This window comes from Salmo trutta, chromosome 32 (assembly GCF_901001165.1).
Source record: "Salmo trutta chromosome 32, fSalTru1.1, whole genome shotgun sequence".
NCBI lineage: Eukaryota > Metazoa > Chordata > Actinopteri > Salmoniformes > Salmonidae > Salmo > Salmo trutta.
This window is the reverse complement of record NC_042988.1, coordinates 17,536,945-17,560,458: the sequence shown is the minus strand read 5'-3', so window position 1 is coordinate 17,560,458 and position 23,514 is coordinate 17,536,945. Positions and strand designations below refer to the sequence as shown.

Genomic DNA, 23,514 nt, shown 5'->3' with positions numbered 1-23,514 from the left:
TAATATAGACATATTTTATGCATTTTTTATTTGTATATTTCTACATATGTGCATTTGAAGAACTGCTGTCCTTATTACGTGAGACACAGTGCCTGTGATACTCAATCAATCAATCAAATGTATTTATAAAGCCCTTCTTACTTTAGCTGATGTCTCAAAGTGCTGTACAGAAACCCAGCCTAAAACCCCAAACAGCAAGCAATGCAGGTGTAGAAGCACGGTGGCTAGGAAAAACTCCCTTGAAAGGCCAAAACCTAGGAAGAAACCTAGAGAGGAACCAGGCTATGAGGGGGGGCCAGTCCTCTTCTGGCTGTGCCGGGTGGAGATTATAACAGAACATGGCCAAGATGTTCAAATGTTCATAGATGACCAGCAGGGTCAAATAATAATAATCACAGTGGTTGTCGAGGGTGCAACAGGTCAGCACCTCAGGAGTAAATGTCAGTTGGCTTTTCATAGTCGATCATTCAGAGTATCTCTACCGCTCCTGCTGTCTCTAGAGAGTTGAAACAGCAGGTCTGGGACAGGTAGCACATCCGGTGAACAGGTCAGGGTTCCATAGCCGCAGTATTGAACAGAGTGTTATATGTTATATAATGTTAATGTATGTTAATGTATATCATAAACTGTGTAGTTGGTGCCCTATACGCCTCTAGAGTATTTCACTTATTATTTTCTCATAAATGGAGCAGACAGCCGTATGGTCCTGCGGACACACACATGCGTATGCACAAATACACACACATACACACACATGCACACACATAAACAAAACACTTGCTGATTGGCCACGGGTATGACAAAACATTTATTTTTACTCTTCTAATTACGTTGGTAACCAGTTTATAATAACAATAACGCACCTCAGGGTTTTGTGGTATATGGCCAATATGCCACGGCTAAGGGCTGTATCCAGGCACTCTGAGTTGCGTCGTGCATAAGAACAGCCCTTAGCCGTGGTATATTGGCCATATACCACACCCCCTTGGGCCTTATTGCTTAATGCCTATACTTTGCTCTAAAAAACATGTGTGACTGTGTGAAACGTGAGAAAAACATGTGTGAGTAATCAAGTAGAGCAGGGCTGCCCAACCCTCTTCCTGGAGATCTACCATCCTGTGGGTCTTCAGTCCAATCCTCTTCCTGGAGATCTACCGTCCTGTGGGTCTTCAGTCCAATCCTCTTCCTGGAGATCTACCATCCTGTGGGTCTTCAGTCCAATCCTCTTCCTGGAGATCTACCGTCCTGTGGGTCTTCAGTCCAACCTACAGGACAGTAGATCTCCAGGAAGAGGGTTGGGCAGCCCTGAAGTAGAGGGTGAATATTGTATATGAACAACAATGATGTTACTCCCACACATCATCCACTGCCCTCCTCTATCATGACTAACTCATTAACACACATACTGATGCTACTACATATCCCCCAAGACACATGTGGAACACAGACACATGTGGAACACAGACACATGTGGAACACCAACACATGGTACAGTCACCCTGCCTGTAGGTCAAGCTCAGGCAGTCAGGATAGTGACATGACTCCCTGTTGAGTGACTGAGAGTATGTGTCTGGATGGGTCAGAGCCGTCCCCTTTGGCTGGCCCCATGGCCTCACACACAAAAGCACAGACTCACACATACTTACAGTACACTGACCCCAACACACACACACACACACACACACACACACACACACACACACACACACACACACACACACACACACACACACACACACACACACACACACACACACACACACACTAACACATACTTACAGTACACTGACCCTAACACACACACACACACGCATACTGATGCCACACACTCACACTCACAAACACCCACACACTCACTCACACACACACTCACTCACACACACACACACACACACACACACACACACACACACACACACACACACACACACACACACACACACACACACACACACACACACACACACACACACACACACACAACCATACGTGATTGTATCTGATCACTCTGGAAAGACAAGGACAGACTGATGCTTATTTGGAAAGACAGCACAACACATACATGCTTGCGCCATGAGATCATTGCATGTCACTAGAACTGCTCACTAGCCCTTCCTATTCTAAAATCACTAATGGCAGGGATGGAGGAGTCCACGTCATTATGCTGCTCACTGAGTAAATAAGTGTGATTGCACCAAAGGACCATCAATAGAAAAGCCAATAGATTCATATGACGTTGTCATTGACATTTGCAGTAAAATACTTAAATTAACATTTTCATCTGAATGTGATGCAACAGTCTTTTTCTTCATACGTGGTCATATTCCTTTCTGTTTGATGAAAGCACATTTTATAGTACCCAACCCTGTCACCAGGAGGACCCTAAACCGAATACGTAAGTGGATGACTTGGTCCGCTCTTTAATGTAGTCACTTTTAAACTGCATTCATTTTTTAGAGCTACACTACACACCACACAGACACTATACACACCACACACCACACACACACACACTCTACATACACTCACACACACACACATAGCTGTAGGTTGTACAGACAATGGCGTGGCTGCCATCCGTCGTGCCGCCATCCGTGGTGCCAGCCGGGGCATGGGTCCTGTGGCACAGCAGGTTGGCATGGCGGCTCATCGGGCCCTTGACAAGGGCCCACCTCACGGCTGGTGCATTACCACGAGCAGTTGGTTTGTATTTACATATCTGCATCTCATTTGAATCCATTGATCTTAAGAGAGAGGAGTCTCTCTACACCTCTAGGGTATTTCACTTATTATTTCCTCATGAATGGAGCAGACAGCCGTATAGTCCTGCGGACACACACACACACACACACACACACACACACACACACACACACACACACACACACACACACACACACACACACACACACACACACACACACACACACACACACACACACACAAATGCTTGCAGATGGCCGCAAAAGCAGAAAAGCAGGTTGATGCACGAGAATCTAAACAATGTTAATGACACATAGAAAGACATTGAGGTACAGACACATACAAACTCACACAGATACACTCACACAGATACACTCACAAACACTCACACAGATACACTCACAAACACTCACACAGATACACTCACACAGATACACTCACAAACACTCACACATACACACTCACAAACACTCACACATACACACTCACAAACACTCACACATACACACTCACAAACAATCACACATACACACTCACAAACACTCACACATACACACTCACAAACACTCACACAGATACACTCACAAACGCTCACATAGATACACTCACACAGATACGCTCACATAGATACACTCACACAGATACACTCACAAACACTCACACAGATACACTCACAAATGCTCACACAGACACACTCACAAACGTTCACACATACACACTCACAAACGCTCACACAGATACACTCACACAGATACACTCACAAATGCTCACACAGACACACTCACAAACGCTCACACAGATACACTCACAAACGTTCACACATACACACTCACAAACGTTCACACATACACACTCACAAAAGTTCACACATACACACTCACAAACGCTCACACAGACACACCCACAAATGCTCACACAGACACACTCACAAACGCTCACACAGACACACTCACAAACGCTTACACAGATACACTCACAAACGCTCACACAGATACACCCACAAACGCTCACACAGACACACTCACAAACGCTCACACAGACACACTCACAAACGCTCACACAGACACACTCACAAACGCTCACACAGACACACTCACACAGACACACTCACACAGACACACTCACAAACGCTCACACAGACACACTCACAAACGCTCACATAGATACACTCACACAGATACACTCACAAACACTCACACAGATACACTCACAAACACTCACACAGATACCCTCACAAACACTCACAAAGATACACTCACACAGATACACTCACAAACGCTCACACAGATACACGCACACAGATACGCTCACACAGACACACTCACAAACGCTCACACAGACACACTCACAAACGCTCACACAGATACACTCACACAGATACACTCACAAACACTCACGCAGATATGCTCACACAGATACACTCACAAACGCTCACACATTCACACTCACAAACGCTCACACATTCACACTCACAAACGCTCACACATTCCCACTCACAAATGCTCACACAGATTCACTCACAAACGCTCACACAGATACACTCACAAACGCTCACACTGATACACTCACAAACGCTCACACTGATACACTCACAAACGCTCACACAGATACAATCACAAACGCTCACACAGATACACTCACAAACGCTCACGCAGATACACTCACAAACACTCACACAGATACGCTCACACAGATACACTCACAAACACTCACACAGATACACTCACAAACACTCACACAGATACGCTCACACAAACACTCACACAGATACGCTCACACAGACACACTCACAAACGCTCACACAGACACACTCACAAACGCTCACACATACACGCTCACAAACGCTCACACATACACACTCACAAACGCTCACACATACACACTCACAAACGCTCACACATACACGCTCACAAACGCTCACACAGACACGCTCACAAACGCTCACACAGACACGCTCACAAACGCTCACACAGACACGCTCACAAACGCTCACACAGACACGCTCACAAACGCTCACACAGATACACTCACACATACACACTCACACATACACACTCACACAGATACACTCACAAACGCTCACACAGATACACTCACAAACACTCACACAGATACGCTCACACAGACACACTCACAAACGCTCACACAGACACACTCACAAATGCTCACACAGATACACTCACAAACGCTCACACAGATACACCCACAAACGCTTACACAGATACACCCACAAACGCTTACACAGATACACCCACAAACGCTCACACAGATACACTCACAAACGCTCACACAGATACACTCACACATACACGCTCACACAGATACGCTCACACATACACGCTCACAAACGCTCACACAGACACGCTCACAAACGCTCACACAGACACCCTCACAAACGCTCACACAGATACGCTCACAAACACTCACACAGATACGCTCACACATACACACTCACAAACACTCACACAGATACACTCACAAACACTCACACAGATACACTCACACATACACACTCACAAACGCTCACACAGATACACTCACACAGATACACTCACAAACGCTCACACATACACACTGACAAACGCTCACACAGACACACTCACAAGGGCACACACAGACACACTCACAAACGCTCACACAGACACACTCACAAACGCTCACACAGATACACTCACAAACGCTCACACAGACACACTCACAAACGCTCACACAGACACACTCACAAACGCTCACACAGACACATTCACAAACGCTCACACATACACACTAACAAACGCTCACACATACACACTAACAAACGCTCACAAATACACACTCACAAACGCTCACACATACACACACAAACGTTCACACATACACACTCACAAACGCTCACACATACACACTCACAAACGCTCACACAGATACACTCACAAACGCTCACACAGATACGCTCACACAGATACACTCACAAACGCTAACACAGATACACTCACAAACGCTCACACAGATACACTCACACAGATACACTCACACAGATACGCTCACACACACACACTAACAAACGCTCACACAGATACACTCACAAATGCTCACACATACACGCTCACAAACGCTCACACAGTCACGCTCACAAACGCTCACACAGACACGCTCACAAACGCTCACACAGACACGCTCACAAACGCTCACACAGATACACTCACACATACACACTCACACATACACACTCACACAGATACACTCACAAACACTCACACAGATACGCTCACACATACACACTCACAAACGCTCACACAGATACACTCACAAACGCTCACACAGATACAATCACAAACGCTCACACAGATACACTCACAAACGCTCACACAGATACACTCACAAACACTCACACAGATACGCTCACACAGATACACTCACAAACACTCACACAGATACACTCACAAACACTCACACAGATACGCTCACACAAACACTCACACAGATATGCTCACACAGACACACTCACAAACGCTCACACAGACACAATCACAAACGCTCACACATACACACTCACAAACACTCACACATACAAACTCACAAACGCTCACACATACACACTCACAAACGCTCACACAGATACACTCACAAACGCTCACACATACACACTCACAAACGCTCACACATACACACTCACAAACGCTCACACATACACAATCACAAACGCTCACACATACACACTCACAAACGCTCACACAGATACACTCACAAACGCTCACACAGATACACTCACAAACGCTCACACAGATACACTCACAAACGCTCACACAGATACACTCACAAACGCTCACACAGATACACTCACAAACGCTCACACAGATACACTCACAAACGCTCACACAGATACACTCACAAACGCTCACACAGATACGCTCTCACAGACACACTCACAAACGCTCACACAGATATACCCAAAAACGCTCACACAGATACACTCACAAACACTCACAAACGCTCACACATACACACTCACAAACGCTCACATAGACACACTCACAAACGCTCACACAGACACGCTCACAAACGCTCACACAGACACGCTCACAAACGCTCACACAGACACGCTCACAAACGCTCACACAGACACGCTCACAAACGCTCACACAGATACACTCACACATACACACTCACACATACACACTCACACAGATACACTCACATACACTCACACAGATACACTCACAAACACTCACACAGATACACTCACAAACGCTCACACATACACACTCACAAACGCTCACATAGATACACTCACAAACGCTCACACAGACACACTCACAAACGCTCACACAGACACACTCACAAATGCTCACACAGATACACTCACAAACGCTCACACAGATACACCCACAAACGCTTACACAGATACACCCACAAACGCTTACACAGATACACCCACAAACGCTCACACAGATACACTCACAAACGCTCACACAGATACGCTCACACAGACACACTCACAAACGCTCACACAGATAAACCCACAAACGCTTACACAGATATACCCAAAAACGCTCACACAGATACACTCACAAACACTCACAAACGCTCACACATACACACTCACAAACGCTCACATAGACACACTCACAAACGCTCACACAGACACGCTCACAAACGCTCACACAGACACGCTCACAAACGCTCACACAGACACGCTCACAAACGCTCACACAGACACGCTCACAAACGCTCACACAGATACACTCACAAACGCTCACACAGATACACTCACACAGATACACTCACACAGATACGCTCACACACACACACTAACAAACGCTCACACAGATACACTCACAAACGCTCACACAGACACACTCACAAATGCTCACACAGATACACTCACAAACGCTCACACAGATACACCCACAAACGCTTACACAGATACACCCACAAACGCTTACACAGATACACCCACAAACGCTCACACAGATACACTCACAAACGCTCACACAGATACGCTCACACAGACACGCTCACAAACGCTCACACAGACACGCTCACAAACGCTCACACAGACACGCTCACAAACGCTCACACAGATACGCTCACAAACACTCACACAGATACGCTCACACAGACACACTCACAAACGCTCACACAGACACACTCACAAACGCTCACACAGACACACTCACAAATGCTCACACAGATACACTCACAAACGCTCACACAGATACACCCACAAACGCTCACACAGATACACTCACACATACACACTCACAAACACTCACACAGATACACTCACACAGATACACTCACAAACGCTCACACATACACACTCACAAACACTCACACAGATACACTCACAAACGCTCACACAGACACACTCACAAACGCTCACACAGACACACTCACAAATGCTCACACAGATACACTCACAAACGCTCACACAGATACACCCACAAACGCTTACACAGATACACCCACAAACGCTTACACAGATACACCCACAAACGCTCACACAGATACACTCACAAACGCTCACACAGATACGCTCACACATACACGCTCACAAACGCTCACACAGACACGCTCACAAACGCTCACACAGACACGCTCACAAACGCTCACACAGACACGCTCACAAACGCTCACACAGATACGCTCACAAACACTCACACAGATACGCTCACACAGACACACTCACAAACGCTCACACAGACACACTCACAAACGCTCACACAGACACACTCACAAATGCTCACACAGATACACTCACAAACGCTCACACAGATACACCCACAAACGCTCACACAGATACACTCACACATACACACTCACACATACACACTCACACAGATACACTCACAAACGCTCACACAGATACACTCACAAACACTCACACAGATACGCTCACACAGACACACTCACAAACGCTCACACAGACACACTCACAAATGCTCACACAGATACACTCACAAACGCTCACAGAGATACACCCACAAACGCTTACAGAGATACACCCACAAACGCTTACACAGATACACCCACAAACGCTCACACAGATACACTCACAAACGCTCACACAGATACGCTCACACATACACGCTCACAAACGCTCACACAGACACGCTCACAAACGCTCACACAGACACGCTCACAAACGCTCACACAGACACGCTCACAAACGCTCACACAGATACGCTCACAAACACTCACAAAGATACGCTCACACATACACACTCACAAACACTCACACAGATACACTCACAAACACTCACACAGATACACTCACAAACGCTCACACAGACACACTCACAAACGCTCACACAGACACACTCACAAATGCTCACACAGATACACTCACAAACGCTCACACAGATACACCCACAAACGCTTACACAGATACACCCACAAACGCTTACACAGATACACCCACAAACGCTCACACAGATACACTCACAAACGCTCACACAGATACGCTCACACATACACGCTCACAAACGCTCACACAGACACGCTCACAAACGCTCACACAGACACGCTCACAAACGCTCACACAGACACGCTCACAAACGCTCACACAGATACGCTCACAAACACTCACACAGATACGCTCACACATACACACTCACAAACACTCACACAGATACACTCACACATACACACTCACAAACGCTCACACAGATACACTCACACAGATACACTCACAAACGCTCACACATACACACTGACAAACGCTCACACAGACACACTCACAAGGGCACACACAGACACACTCACAAACGCTCACACAGATACACTCACAAACGCTCACACAGACACACTCACAAACGCTCACACAGACACATTCACAAACGCTCACACATACACACTAACCAACGCTCACAAATACACACTCACAAACGCTCACACATACACACACAAACGTTCACACATACACACTCACAAACGCTCACACATACACACTCACAAACGCTCACACAGATACACTCACAAACGCTCACACAGATACGCTCACACAGATACACTCACAAACGCTCACACAGATACACTCACAAACGCTCACACAGATACACTCACACAGATACACTCACACAGATACGCTCACACACACACACTCACAAACGCTCACACAGACACACTCACAAACGCTCACACAGATACACTCAGAAATGCTCACACATACACGCTCACAAACGCTCACACAGACACGCTCACAAACGCTCACACAGACACGCTCACAAACGCTCACACAGATACACTCACAAACACTCACACAGATACGCTCACACATACACACTCACAAACGCTCACACAGATACACTCACAAACGCTCACACAGATACAATCACAAACGCTCACACAGATACACTCACAAACGCTCACACAGATACACTCACAAACACTCACACAGATACGCTCACACAGATACACTCACAAACGCTCACACAGATACACTCACAAACACTCACACAGATACACTCACAAACACTCACACAGATACGCTCACACAAACACTCACACAGATACGCTCACACAGACACACTCACAAACGCTCACACAGACACAGTCACAAACGCTCACACATACACACTCACAAACACTCACACATACAAACTCACAAACGCTCACACATACACACTCACAAACGCTCACACAGATACACTCACAAACGCTCACACATACACACTCACAAACGCTCACACATACACACTCACAAACGCTCACACATACACACTCACAAACGCTCACACAGATACACTCACAAACGCTCACACAGATACACTCACAAACGCTCACACAGACACACTCACAAGGGCACACACAGACACACTCACAAACGCTCACACAGATACACTCACAAACGCTCACACAGATACACTCACAAACGCTCACACAGATACACTCACAAACGCTCACACAGATACGCTCACACAGACACACTCACAAACGCTCACACAGATACACCCACAAACGCTTACACAGATATACCCAAAAACGCTCACACAGATACACTCACAAACACTCACAAACGCTCACACATACACACTCACAAACGCTCACATAGACACACTCACAAACGCTCACACAGACACGCTCACAAACGCTCACACAGACACGCTCACAAACGCTCACACAGACACGCTCACAAACGCTCACACAGACACGCTCACAAACGCTCACACAGATACACTCACACATACACACTCACACATACACACTCACACAGATACACTCACATACACTCACACAGATACACTCACAAACACTCACACAGATACACTCACAAACGCTCACACATACACACTCACAAACGCTCACACAGATACACTCACAAACGCTCACACAGACACACTCACAAACGCTCACACAGACACACTCACAAATGCTCACACAGATACACTCACACACGCTCACACAGATACACCCACAAACGCTTACACAGATACACCCACAAACGCTTACACAGATACACCCACAAACGCTCACACAGATACACTCACAAACGCTCACACAGATACGCTCACACAGACACACTCACAAACGCTCACACAGATAAACCCACAAACGCTTACACAGATATACCCAAAAACGCTCACACAGATACACTCACAAACACTCACAAACGCTCACACATACACACTCACAAACGCTCACATAGACACACTCACAAACGCTCACACAGACACGCTCACAAACGCTCACACAGACACGCTCACAAACGCTCACACAGACACGCTCACAAACGCTCACACAGATACGCTCACAAACACTCACAAACGCTCACACATACACACTCACAAACGCTCACACAGACACGCTCACAAACGCTCACACAGACACGCTCACAAACGCTCACACAGACACGCTCACAAACGCTCACACAGACACGCTCACAAACGCTCACACAGACACGCTCACAAACGCTCACACAGATACGCTCACAAACGCTCACACAGATACGCTCACAAACACTCACACAGATACGCTCACACAGACACACTCACAAACGCTCACACAGACACACTCACAAACGCTCACACAGACACAATCACAAATGCTCACACAGATACACTCACAAACGCTCACACAGATACACCCACAAACGCTCACACAGATACACTCACACATACACACTCACACAGATACACTCACAAACGCTCACACAGATACACTCACAAACACTCACACAGATACGCTCACACAGACACACTCACAAACGCTCACACAGACACACTCACAAATGCTCACACAGATACACTCACAAACGCTCACAGAGATACACCCACAAACGCTTACACAGATACACCCACAAACGCTTACACAGATACACCCACAAACGCTCACACAGATACACTCACAAACGCTCACACAGATACGCTCACAAACGCTCACACAGATACGCTCACAAACACTCACACAGACACGCTCACAAACGCTCACACAGATACGCTCACAAACACTCACACAGATACGCTCACACATACACACTCACAAACACTCACACAGATACACTCACAAACACTCACACAGATACACTCACACATACACACTCACAAACGCTCACACAGATACACTCACACAGATACACTCACAAACGCTCACACATACACACTGACAAACGCTCACACAGACACACTCACAAGGGCACACACAGACACACTCACAAACGCTCACACAGACACACTCACAAACGCTCACACAGATACACTCAAAAACGCTCACACAGACACACTCACAAACGCTCACACAGACACATTCACAAACGCTCACACATACACACTAACAAACGCTCACAAATACACACTCACAAACGCTCACACATACACACACAAACGTTCACACATACACACTCACAAACGCTCACACATACACACTCACAAACGCTCACACAGATACACTCACAAACGCTCACACAGATACGCTCACACAGATACACTCACAAACGCTCACACAGATACACTCACAAACGCTCACACAGATACACTCACACAGATACACTCACACAGATACGCTCACACACACACACTCACAAACGCTCACACAGACACACTCACAAACGCTCACACAGATACACTCACAAATGCTCACACATACACGCTCACAAACGCTCACACAGACACGCTCACAAACGCTCACACAGACACGCTCACAAACGCTCACACAGATACACTCACAAACACTCACACAGATACGCTCACACATACACACTCACAAACGCTCACACAGATACACTCACAAACGCTCACACAGATACAATCACAAACGCTCACACAGATACACTCACAAACGCTCACACAGATACACTCACAAACGCTCACACAGATACGCTCACACAGATACACTCACAAACATTCACACAGATACACTCACAAACACTCACACAGATACGCTCACACAAACACTCACACAGATACGCTCACACAGACACACTCACAAACGCTCACACAGACACAGTCACAAACGCTCACACATACACACTCACAAACACTCACACATACAAACTCACAAACGCTCACACATACACACTCACAAACGCTCACATAGATACACTCACAAACGCTCACACATACACACTCACAAACGCTCACACATATACACTCACAAACGTCACACATACACACTCAAAAACATCACACAGATACCTCACAAACGCTCACACAGATACACTCACAAACGCTCACACAGATACACTCACAACGCTCACACAGATACACTCACAAACGCTCACACAGTACCGGCACAAACGCTCACACAGATACCTCAACGCTCACACAGATACACTAAACGCTCACACAGATACGCTAACACAGATCACCCCAAACCTTACACGATATCCCAAAAACGCTCCACAGATACCTCACAACACCACAAACGCTCACACATACACACTCACAAACCTCACATATACACACTCACAAACTACACCGACACGCTCACAACCTCACACAGACCGCTCACAACGCTCACACAGACACGCTCACAACGCTCACCCAGCACGCTCAAAACCCTCAACGATCACTCACAAACTCTCACACAGATACACTCACAAACGATCACCAGTACTCTCACACAGATACCCCACAACGCTTACAAAGATATACCCAAAAACCTCACACAGTACAATCACAACCTCACACACGGGTAACAAGGAGCTCACACATACACATCACAACGCTCACTAGACACACTCACAACGCTCACACAGACACGCTCACAAACGCTCACACATACACACTCACAAACGCTCACACATACACACTCACAAACGCTCACACATACACACTCACAAACGCTCACACAGATACACTCACAAACGCTCACACAGATACACTCACAAACGCTCACACAGATACACTCACAAACGCTCACACAGATACACTCACAAACGCTCACACAGATACACTCACAAACGCTCACACAGATACGCTCACACAGACACACTCACAAACGCTCACACAGATACACCCACAAACGCTTACACAGATATACCCAAAAACGCTCACACAGATACACTCACAAACACTCACAAACGCTCACACATACACACTCACAAACGCTCACATAGACACACTCACAAACGCTCACACAGACACGCTCACAAACGCTCACACAGACACGCTCACAAACGCTCACACAGACACGCTCACAAACGCTCACACAGACACGCTCACAAACGCTCACACAGATACACTCACACATACACACTCACACATACACACTCACACAGATACACTCACATACACTCACACAGATACACTCACAAACACTCACACAGATACACTCACAAACGCTCACACATACACACTCACAAACGCTCACACAGATACACTCACAAACGCTCACACAGACACACTCACAAACGCTCACACAGACACACTCACAAATGCTCACACAGATACACTCACAAACGCTCACACAGATACACCCACAAACGCTTACACAGATACACCCACAAACGCTTACACAGATACACCCACAAACGCTCACACAGATACACTCACAAACGCTCACACAGATACGCTGACACAGACACACTCACAAACGCTCACACAGATAAACCCACAAACGCTTACACAGATATACCCAAAAACGCTCACACAGATACACTCACAAACACTCACAAACGCTCACACATACACACTCACAAACGCTCACATAGACACACTCACAAACGCTCACACAGACACGCTCACAAACGCTCACACAGACACGCTCACAAACGCTCACACAGACACGCTCACAAACGCTCACACAGACACGCTCACAAACGCTCACACAGATACACTCACACATACACACTCACACATACACACTCACACAGATACACTCACAAACACTCACACAGTTACACTCACAAACACTCACACAGATACACTCACAAACGCTCACACATACACACTCACAAACACTCACACAGATACACTCACAAACGCTCACACAGACACACTCACAAACGCTCACACAGACACACTCACAAATGCTCACACAGATACACTCACAAACGCTCACACAGATACACCCACAAACGCTTACACAGATACACCCACAAACGCTTACACAGATACACCCACAAACGCTCACACAGATACACTCACAAACGCTCACACAGATACGCTCACACATACACGCTCACAAACGCTCACACAGACACGCTCACAAACGCTCACACAGACACGCTCACAAACGCTCACACAGACACGCTCACAAACGCTCACACAGATACGCTCACAAACGCTCACACAGATACGCTCACACAGACACACTCACAAACGCTCACACAGACACACTCACAACGCTCACACAGACACACTCACAAACGCTCACACAGATACACTCACAAACGCTCACACAGATACACCCACAAACGTTCACACAGACACACTCACAAACGCTCACACAAACACGCTCACAAACGCTCACACAGACACGCTCACAAACGCTCACACAGACACGCTCACAAACGCTCACACAGATACGCTCACAAACACTCACACAGATACGCTCACACAGACACACTCACAAACGCTCACACAGACACACTCACAAACGCTCACACAGACACACTCACAAATGCTCACACAGATACACTCACAAACGCTCACACAGATACACCCACAAACGCTTACACAGATACACCCACAAACGCTCACACAGACACACTCACAAATGCTCACACAGATACACTCACAAACGCTCACACAGATACACCCACAAACGCTTACACAGATACACCCACAAACGCTCACACAGATACACTCACAAACTCTCACACAGATACACTCACAAACGCTCACACAGATACACTCACAAACGCTCACACATACACACTCACAAACGCTCACACATACACACTCACAAACGCTCACACAGACACACTCACAAACGCTCACACAGACACACTCACAAACGCTCACACAGACACAATCACAAACGCTCACACAGACACACTCACAAACGCTCACATAGACACACTCACAAACGCTCACACAGACACACTAACAAACGCTCACACAGACACACTCACAAACGCTCACACAGACACACTCACAAACGCTCACACAGACACACTTACAAACGCTCACACATACTCACTCACAAACGCTCACACATACACACTCACAAACGCTCACACAGATACACGCTCACAAACGCTCACACAGACACGCTCACAAACGCTCACACAGACACGCTCACAAACGCTCACACAGACACGCTCACAAACGCTCACACAGATACGCTCACAAACGCTCACACAGATACGCTCACACAGACACACTCACAAACGCTCACACAGACACACTCACAAACGCTCACACAGACACACTCACAAACGCTCACACAGATACACTCACAAACGCTCACACAGATACACCCACAAACGCTTACACAGATACACCCACAAACGCTCACACAGATACACTCACAAACTCTCACACAGATACACTCACAAACGCTCACACAGATACACTCACAAACGCTCACACATACACACTCACAAACGCTCACACATACACACTCACAAACGCTCACACAGACACACTCACAAACGCTCACACAGACACACTCACAAACGCTCACACAGACACACTCACAAACGCTCACACAGACACAATCACAAACGCTCACACAGACACACTCACAAACGCTCACACAGACACACTCACAAACGCTCACACAGACACACTCACAAACGCTCACACAGACACACTCACAAACGCTCACACAGACACACTCACAAACGCTCACACAGACACACTCACAAACGCTCACACATACTCACTCACAAACGCTCACACATACACACTCACAAACGCTCACACATACACACTCACAAACGCTCACACATACACACTCACAAACGCTCACACATACACACTCACAAACGCTCACACAGATACACTCACAAACGCTCACACAGATACACTCACAAACGCTCACACAGATACACTCACAAACGCTCACACAGATACACTCACAAACGCTCACACAGATACACTCACAAACGCTCACACAGATACACTCACAAACGCTCACACAGATACGCTCACACAGACACACTCACAAACGCTCACACAGATACACCCACAAACGCTTACACAGATATACCCAAAAACGCTCACACAGATACACTCACAAACACTCACAAACGCTCACATAGACACACTCACAAACGCTCACACAGACACGCTCACAAACGCTCACACAGACACGCTCACAAACGCTCACACAGACACGCTCACAAACGCTCACACAGACACGCTCACAAACGCTCACACAGATACACTCACACATACACACTCACACATACACACTCACACAGATACACTAACATACACTCACACAGATACACTCACAAACACTCACACAGATACACTCACAAACGCTCACACATACACACTCACAAACGCTCACACAGATACACTCACAAACGCTCACACAGACACACTCACAAACGCTCACACAGACACACTCACAAACGCTCACACAGATACACTCACAAACGCTCACACAGATACACCCACAAACGCTTACACAGATACACCCACAAACGCTTACACAGATACACCCACAAACGCTCACACAGATACACCCACAAACGCTCACACAGATACGCTCACACAGACACACTCACAAACGCTCACACAGATAAACCCACAAACGCTTACACAGATATACCCAAAAACGCTCACACAGATACACTCACAAACACTCACAAACGCTCACACATACACACTCACAAACGCTCACATAGACACACTCACAAACGCTCACACAGACACGCTCACAAACGCTCACACAGACACGCTCACAAACGCTCACACAGACACGCTCACAAACGCTCACACAGACACGCTCACAAACGCTCACACAGATACACTCACACATACACACTCACACATACACACTCACACAGATACACTCACAAACACTCACACAGATACACTCACAAACACTCACACAGATACACTCACAAACGCTCACACATACACACTCACAAACACTCACACAGATACACTCACAAACGCTCACACAGACACACTCACAAACGCTCACACAGACACACTCACAAATGCTCACACAGATACACTCACAAACGCTCACACAGATACACTCACAAACGCTTACACAGATACACCCACAAACGCTTACACAGATACACCCACAAACGCTCACACAGATACACTCACAAACGCTCACACAGATACGCTCACACATACACGCTCACAAACGCTCACACAGACACGCTCACAAACGCTCACACAGACACGCTCACAAACGCTCACACAGATACGCTCACAAACACTCACACAGATACGCTCACACAGACACACTCACAAACGCTCACACAGACACACTCACAAACGCTCACACAGACACACTCACAAACGCTCACACAGATACACTCACAAACGCTCACACAGATACACCCACAAACGTTCACACAGACACACTCACAAACGCTCACACAAACACGCTCACAAACGCTCACACAGACACGCTCACACAGATACACTCACACAGACACGCTCACAAACGCTCACACAGATACGCTCACAAACACTCACACAGATACGCTCACACAGACACACTCACAAACGCTCACACAGACACACTCACAAACGCTCACACAGACACACTCACAAACGCTCACACAGACACAATCACAAACGCTCACACAGACACACTCACAAACGCTCACACAGACACACTCACAAACGCTCACACAGACACACTCACAAACGCTCACACAGACACACTCACAAACGCTCACACAGACACACTCACAAACGCTCACACAGACACACTCACAAACGCTCACACAGACACACTTACAAACGCTCACACATACTCACTCACAAACGCTCACACATACACACTCACAAACGCTCACACATACACACTCACAAACGCTCACACATACACACTCACAAACGTTCACACATACACACTCACAAACGCTCACACAAACACACTCACAAACGCTCACACAGATACACTCACAAACGCTCACACAGACACACTCACAAACGCTCACACAGATACGCTCACACAGATACACTCACAAACGCTCACACAGATACACTCACAAACGCTCACACAGATACACTCACACATACACACTCACACAGATACACTCACAAACACTCACACAGATACACTCACACATACACACTCACAAACACTCACACAGATACACTCACAAACACTCACACAGATACACTCACACAGATACACTCACAAACGCTCACACAGACACACTCACAAGGGCACACACAGACACACTCACAAGCACACACACAGACACACTCAGAAGCGCACACACAGACACACTCACAAGGGCACACACAGACACACTCATAAGGGCACACACAGACACAAGGGCACACACAGACACACAAGCACACACACAGACACACTCACAAGCGCACACACAGACACACTCACAAGGGCACACACAGACACACTCACAAGGGCACACACAGACACACTCAGAAGCGCACACACAGACACACTCACAAGGGCACACACAGACACACTCATAAGGGCACACACAGACACACAAGCACACACACAGACACACTCATAAGGGCACACACAGACACACTCACAGGCGCACACACAGACACACTCATAAGGGCACACACAGATACACTCACAAGGGCACACACAGACACACTCACAAGCGCACACACAGACACACTCACAAGCGCACACACAGACACACTCACAAGGGCACACACAGACACACTCATAAGGGCACACACAGACACACAAGCACACACACAGACACACTCATCAGGGCACACACAGACACTCTCACAAGCGCACACACAGACACACTCATACGGGCACACACAGATACACTCACAAGGGCACACACAGACACACTCACAAGCGCACACACAGACACACTCACAAGGGCACAAACAGACATTTTACATTACATTTAAGTCATTTAGCAGACACTCTTATCCAGAGCGACTTACAAATTGGTGCATTCACCTTAAGATATCCAGTGGAAAAACCACTTTACAATAGTGCATCTAAATCTTTTTTTGGGGGGGGGGAGAAGGATACTTTATCCTATCCCAGGTATTCCTTAAAGAGGTGGGGTTTCAGGTGTCTCCGGAAGGTGGTGATTGACTCCGCTGTCCTGGCGTCGTGAGGGAGCTTGTTCCACCATTGGGGTGCCAGAGCAGCGAACAGTTTTGACTGGGCTGAGCGGGAACTGTGCTTCCTCAGAAGTAGGGAGGCGAGCAGGCCAGAGGTGGATGAACGCAGTGCCCTTGTTTGGGTGTAGGGCCTGATCAGAGCCTGAAGGTACGGAGGTGCCGTTCCCCTCACAGCTCCGTAGGCAAGCACCATGGACTTGTAGCGGATGCGAGCTTCAACTGGAAGCCAGTGGAGAGAGCGGAGGAGCGGGGTGACGTGAGAGAACTTGGGAAGGTTGAACACCAGACGGGCTGCGGCGTTCTGGATGAGTTGTAGGGGTTTAATGGCACAGGCAGGGAGCCCAGCCAACAGCGAGTTGCAGTAATCCAGGCGGGAGATGACAAGTGCCTGGACTAGGACCTGCGCCGCTTCCTGTGTGAGGCAGGGTCGTACTCTGCGAATGTTGTAGAGCATGAACCTACAGGATCGGGTCACCGCCTTGATGTTAGTGGAGAACGACAGGGTGTTGTCCAGGGTCACGCCAAGGTTCTTAGCACTCTGGGAGGAGGACACAAGGGAGTTGTCAACCGTGATGGCGAGATCATGGAACGGGCAGTCCTTCCCTGGGAGGAGGAGCAGCTCCGTCTTGCCGAGGTTCAGCTTGAGGTGGTGAGCCGTCATCCACACTGATATGTCTGCCAGACATGCAGAGATGCGATTCACCACCTGGTTATCAGAAGGGGGAAAGGAGAAGATTAATTGTGTGTCGTCTGCGTAGCAATGATAGGAGAGACCATGTGAGGATATGACCGAGCCAAGTGACTTGGTGTATAGTGAGAATAGGAGAGGGCCTAGAACAGAGCCCTGGGGGACACCAGTGGTGAGAGCACGTGGTGCGGAGACAGATTCTCGCCACGCCACCTGGTAGGAGCGACCTGTCAGGTAGGACGCAATCCAAGCGTGGGCCGCGCCGGAGATGCCCAGCTCGGAGAGGGTGGAGAGGAGGATCTGATGGTTCACGGTATCAAAGGCAGCAGATAGGTCTAGAAGGATGAGCGCAGAGGAGAGAGAGTTAGCTTTAGCAGTGCGGAGAGCCTCCGTGACACAGAGAAGAGCAGTCTCAGTTGAATGCCCAGTCTTGAAACCTGACTGATTAGGATCAAGAAGGTCATTCTGAGAGAGATAGCAGGAGAGCTGGCCAAGGACGGCACGTTCAAGAGTTTTGGAGAGAAAAGAAAGAAGGGATACTGGCCTGTAGTTGTTGATGTTGGAGGGATCGAGTGTAGGTTTTTTCAGAAGGGGTGCAACTCTCGCTCTCTTGAAGACGGAAGGGACGTAGCCAGCGGTCAAGGATGAGTTGATGAGCGAGGTGAGGTAGGGGAGAAGGTCTCCGGAAATGGTCTGGAGAAGAGAGGAGGGGATAGGGTCAAGTGGGCAGGTTGTTGGGCGGCCGGCCGTCACGAGACGCGAGATTTCATCTGGAGAGAGAGGGGAGAAAGAGGTCAAAGCACAAGGTAGGGCAGTGTGAGCAGGACCAGCAGTGTCGTTTGGCTTAGCAAACGAGGATCGAATGTCATCAGCCTTCTTTTCAAAATGGTTGACGAAGTCATCCGCAGAGAGAGAGGAGGGGGGGGGAGGGGGAGGAGGATTCAGGAGGGAGGAGAAGGTAGCAAAGAGCTTCCTAGGGTTAGAGGCAGATGCTTGGAATTTAGAGTGGTAGAAAGTGGCTTTAGCAGCAGAGACAGAAGAGGAAAATGTAGAGAGGAGGGCGTGAAAGGATGCCAGGTCCGCAGGGAGGCGAGTTTTCCTCCATTTCCGCTCGGCTGCCCGGAGCCCTGTTCTGTGAGCTCGCAGTGAGTCGTCGAGCCACGGCGCAGGAGTGGAGGACCGAGCCGGCCTTGAGGATAGGGGACAGAGAAAATCGAAGGATGCAGAAAGGGAGGAGAGGAGGGTTGAGGAGGCAGAATCAGGAGATAGGTTGGAGAAGGTTTGAGCAGAGGGAAGAGATGATAGGATGGAAGAGGAGAGAGTAGCGGGAGAGAGAGAGAGCGAAGGTTGGGACGGCGCAATACCATCCGAGTAGGGGCAGAGTGAGAAGTGTTGGATGAGAGCGAGAGGGAAAAGGATACAAGGTAGTGGTCGGAGACTTGGAGGGGAGTTGCAATGAGATTAGTGGAAGAACAGCATCTAGTAAAGATGAGGTCAAGCGTATTGCCTGCCTTGTGAGTAGGGGGGGAAGGTGAGAGGGTGAGGTCAAAGGAGGAGAGGAGTGGAAAGAAGGAGGCAGAGAGGAATGAGTCAAAGGTAGACGTGGGGAGGTTAAAGTCACCCAGAACTGTGAGAGGTGAGCCATCCTCAGGGAAGGAACTTATCAAGGCATCAAGCTCATTGATGAACTCTCCAAGGGAACCTGGAGGGCGATAAATGATAAGGATGTTAAGCTTGAAAGGGCTGGTAACTGTGACAGCATGGAATTCAAATGAGGAGATAGACAGATGGGTCAGGGGAGAAAGAGAGAATGTCCACTTGTGAGAGATGAGGATTCCAGTGCCACCACCCCGCTGGCTCGATGCTCTAACACACTCGATGCTCAGACACACTCATAAGGGCACCCACAGACACACTCAAAGCGCACACACAGACACACTCACAAGCACACACACAGACACACTCACAAGGGCACACACAGACACACTCACAAGGGCACACACAGACACACTCATAAGGGCACACACAGACACACTCACAAGCGCACACACGGACACACTCACAAGGGCACACACAGACACACTCACAAGGGCATACAGACACACTCACAAGCGCACACACAGACACACTCACAAGGGCATACAGACACACTCACAAGGGCACACACACAGACACACTCACAAGCGCACACACAGACACACAAGCACACACACAGACACACTCACAAGCGCACACAAAGACACACTCACAAGGTCACACACAGACACACTCACAAGGGCACACACAGACACACAAGCACACACACAGACACAATCACAAGCGCAACACAGACACACTCACAAGGGCACACACAGACACACTCATAAGGGCACACACGGACACACTCATAAGTGCACACACAGATACACTCATAAGGGCACACACAGACACACTCAAAGCACACACAGACACACTCATAAGGGCACACACAGACACACT

General features: G+C 47.9%; 1 protein-coding gene across 2 annotated transcripts in view; it reads left to right on the top strand.

Moving 5' to 3' along the window:
• The window catches only part of LOC115171281 (protein shisa-8), a 92,858-nt gene that overhangs the window by 63,052 nt on the left and 6,292 nt on the right, over positions 1-23,514 (top strand). The window lies entirely within an intron of this gene.